Here is a 4,489-nt window from a genome sequence, read left to right on the forward strand (position 1 = left end):
GCCAAACCTCGTTGCATGGATGAGCAGGAGAACCCCATCCCACCCTTCCATGCTCCTGGGACCGTGCCTGGCAGCCTCCCCCCACACCCCTCCGTGCTTTGCCACCTGGCTTTGTCAGCTGGATGCCCTGAGCCCCCTCCCGGCCTTTGCCTGGGGAGCTGATGCTGCCCCTGCCCAGCCCCTTCGTGGTGCCAGAGATGACCCCGGGGGACAGGGCAGGGGCCCAGAAGGGCTGGACACCCCGGCTGTGCAGGGTCCCAGCTGCAGGGGCTGTGTGGAGCAATCCCACACACGGAGACACTTTTCCCTGACACCAGAAACTCCCAGAGTGGCAACAAAACGCCGTGTTAAAGCTGGAGGTCCCGGGTGCAGGATGTCCGAGCTGTCCCCGCTCTGTCCTCTCACTGGGAGGGCTCGGGGTGCCTGAGGCTCACGGGCTGGGCTGTTCGGACCTGCCAGGACCTGCTAGGACCTGCCAGGAGCAGCAGGGATGCTTGCAGCGAGCAAGGAGGACGAGGAAATTTCCCGGGAAATTTTCATCCCGTCCCCCGCTTAGCGGTAAAATTCACGGAGAGGGTCCCCCCCCAGCCGAGCTGGTGGCATCAGCGTGGAGCAGGGGGACACGGCTGGTGGCCGCAGGGCAGCCCCGCTCCTCTCTGTCCCTCGGCTCGTCCCTTTTCCCGGCCGCTCCCCGGTGCTGGCCATGTCGCTGTCGTGCGTGGAGCACGCGTGACACCCAGTGGGCGAGCACCAGACTGCACGCGCGGGTCCCAGGGTGGCACCGGCCTGGGAGTGTCACCCGTGTGGAATAGGGAATGGGTTGGCACCGCCCGACGGGTTTGTAGGGGGGGTTGAACTTCTTGGGTTGGGTGGGGCCACAGCTGGGGGGTCCCTGCAGCCCCCAAAGCTGTGGGGGCTCTCTGGGGTCTCCCCAGGACTTGTGGGTGCTGGAACTTTGGGGGTTTGGGGTCTCACTGGGGCTCTGGGGTCTCTCCAGGCACTCAGGGGTCCCTGCAGCCCCGGAGCTCTGGGGTGTCCCCAGACATCTGGGGGTCCCTGGTGCCGTGGGGCCCTGGAGTGTCTCCAAGGCACTCAGGGGTCCCTGCAGATTTGGGGCTCACCAGGGCTCTGGAATCTCTCTAGGATCTTGTCCTCGTAACTTTGGGGCTTTGGGGTCCCATGTGGGTCCCCAGGCTCACTGCAGCCCCTTGGCTCTGGTGGCACTGGGGCTCTGGAGTCTCCCCAGGACCCCAGGGGCCTCTGCAGCCCCAAGGCTTTGGGATCTCACCAGAGCCCCTGTGGGTTCCTGCAGCCCTGGGATTCCAGGGCAGTTCCTGAAGTTCTGGCACCACACTCAGCACCGGGGCTACCTGCAGACCCGGGGCTTTGGGATCTCCCAAATTTATAAGGTGGGAGCCCCAGGGTGTTTGATGCCTTGCACCACTCCTGGGTCAGGATCTTGCTTTTCCCTGGAATTCCTGCCTCTCTCTGTGTCCCTCAAAGACCCTGATGTCTCTCAGGTATTTACCACCTTCCTGCTCCCAGCCCCCAGCTCCTGATGCAGCTCTAACCCTTCCCGGCTGCTCCAGCTGGGTTTCTCTGGGACAAGAAACTCTCAACCCATCTTTTGCTTTCCCTCCTGACTCTCTTGCTCATTCCCCAGGGGATAACCCCTGATGGAACAGGGATCTGAGGGTGGTTCACATCAAGCCGGAACAGAACCGTTTTCTGGAGGAAGAACATTTTCGTTCCAGTTCGCGAAGGCTTTCAGAGGCGATTCTTGGAGGAGCAGGAGCGGTGGCTGCAGAGGGGATCAGATGTTCCTCTCCAGCTCGGGAGAGGCTGGGAGCTCACCCTGCTGAGGCATCCAAGCTCATTAACGGAGCTGGGAACACCCACACACACCACTCCCGACATGGAAATCCCACATCCCAGCTCTGGAGTCTGTAAAGACACTTGGAGGGTTTAGAACATGACCTGGAGAAGAGGAGCAGGAGGAGGAAAGGACCAGTAAGACACAGACAGGACAGAGCTGGGTGCTCCTCACTGTGCCCTAAGCAGGGCTCTGCATGTCCTGACCCCACCAGGCTCCGGAGAGGCTCCACTCAGGGCATGGAGGGATGCTGTGACAGTCCCCTGTGTCATCCCCACACAGGGACAGCGTGGCCAAGAGCAGGACTCTGCTGCTCACAGCAGCCCCGGTCAGCTCAGGGAATGGAGCTCCAGCCACAGAGGATGGGAAGGACGGGACTGTCACACCTCGAGGGCACGTCACCAAATTGCCTCTGAGATCCAAGAATCATCGTAATCCCAGCACAGTTTGGGCTGGAAAGGACCTTAAAGCTCATCCAGTTCCAACTCGTTACCACGGGCAGGGACACCTCCCACTGTCCCAGGCTGCTCCAAGCCCCAATGTCCAGCCTGGCCTTGGGCACTGCCAGGGATCCAGGGGCAGCCCCAGCTGCTCTGGGCACCCTGTGCCAGGGCCTGCCCACCCTCCCGGGGAACAATTCCTGCCCAATCTCCCATCCATCCCTGCCCTCTGGCACTGGGAAGCCATTCCCTGTGTCCTGGCCCTCCATGCCTTGTCCCCAGTCCCTCTCCAGCTCTCCTGGAGCCCCTTTAGGCCCTGCAAGGGGCTCTGAGCTCTCCCTGGAGCCTTCTCCTCTCCAGCTGAGCACCCCCAGTTCTCCCAGCCTGGCTCCAGAGCAGAGGGGCTCCAGCCCTGGAGCATCCCCCTGGCCTCCTCTGGACTCATCCAGCAGCTCCAAGGTCATGGAAGAGAAGTTCAACGAGATGTGCCAGAGGCAGCATTAACGTGTGGCTTCCCCCTCCCTCAGACAGCTCCCGGCAGCACCCAGATCCACACCTGGGCTCCGGAAGAGCCGAAGGCGGTGATAAAGGGGTTGGTTGGAGCCCTGAGCGCTTCCAAGTGGGACACGGGAGCCCAGCTCAGCCCAGCTGGTGGCTTGCAGGGGGACATGGTGGCGACCAGCCAGCTCCTGGGTGGCTGCGCTGTTTTCCAGCTTGAACACTGACCCCAGGGGCTGCTGCAGAAGGGAAGAAAGAACTTTCCACTCGAGTTTCCAGCTGGAACAGCCAGGGAGAGAAGCGCTGCCGTGTCTCAGGTGCAGAGCAGGGCTGGCTCCCCCTCAGCGGCGCTGAGCAAGCAGCTGCTCCTTCCCACAGAGCCTGGCGGGGCTCCTCCATCCCGGGACTGCAGTGTCCTCCCTTCTTCCACCCCATGGACCCGCTTTGGAGCTCCAGAGCCCCCAGCCGCGGGTCCTACCCACCCCACACGTCCACACGAGGCCTCTCCAGGCTGTGTCGGGGTGACAGTCCCCCCACGCACAGGGACACGCTCACACACCCCATGGCACACTGCAGCAATGGGGTCAGACGGCTCTGGGCCATAAATCTGCCTGGCCAGACCCGTTCCCTGCTCCGCAGCCCCAAGGCCACCCCAAGGTCTTTCCAGCCCCGCATCTGCCCCTCCCTTCCCACTGCGGCAGCTCTTTAACCAAGCGTGGCGCTCAGCACTCTGCCCCTGGAGCATCCCAAGGTGGGAATCACGGCCCCACAGAGAGCCTGCGTGCCTGGAGGAGCAGCAGGGGCAGCCACGGGCAGCCCTGTGCCTCAGCAAGGCTCTGGGAGCAGCAGCAGCTCTCCAGCTTTCTCCCTGCTGTCCCTTCCATGAGTTTTTCCCCATTCCCCGGTGCCCAGGCGATGCTGGTGCCAGGGTCAGCACCGGGGCTGCTCCCAAACCTCATCACAGGGTTGGATGAAGAGGGAATTGCACCCTTGCCTTGCAGGTGGGGCTAATCCAGGGGGAAAAGGAGTGAGAGTGGCAGAGCCTCATTCCAGGTGGACTTCAAGAACCCCGAAATTCAGACCAAGAGAAACCTTGTGGGCATCAACAAGGTGGGCAAGATAAGCCCAGGTTTCACCCCAGCTGGGGACTGAGGGGCTGAGCAGGATCCCAGTGAAAGGAACTGGGACAAGGTCCCGGATGAGGTTCTGGACAGGAGGATGGACAAATGGGACAAGCTGCACGCTGGGCAGCAGGAGGAGGATGTGAGCCCCAGTCTGTGTCCTCTGTGCAGCACCAGGGAACCCCAAGCTCTGTGCTCAGAGTGCTTCCCAGTCCAGGGGGAGATGGAGGGGCTGGAGAGGGAGCAGCAGATGCTGCTGGCAGGGCTGGAGCCTGGGGCTGTGAGAGAGGTGGGTTGGGATCTACCAGCATCCTGCAGGTGCAGTGGGGACAGAGCCAGGCCCTCTCGGGTAGGGCACGATTGGTACCAAAGGACGAGGGACATTCACTGCAGCTTCAGGCTGGGCAGCAGAATTGATATTTTTTCCTGGTGAGGTGGCACAGCTGTGGGGCTGAGCTGAGCAAGTCCATCCTTCCAGGCTGGGTCAAGCCACGGGTGACCTTTCCTGTGCTGGGGGTGTCCTGCTCAAGGTGGGGGGGGGGGGGGGGGGGGGGGGG

This window comes from Corvus kubaryi, unplaced genomic scaffold (assembly GCF_017639235.1).
Source record: "Corvus kubaryi isolate FWS band 111438036 unplaced genomic scaffold, C.kubaryi_AGA036_p1.0 128, whole genome shotgun sequence".
Classification (NCBI taxonomy): Eukaryota; Metazoa; Chordata; class Aves; order Passeriformes; family Corvidae; genus Corvus; species Corvus kubaryi.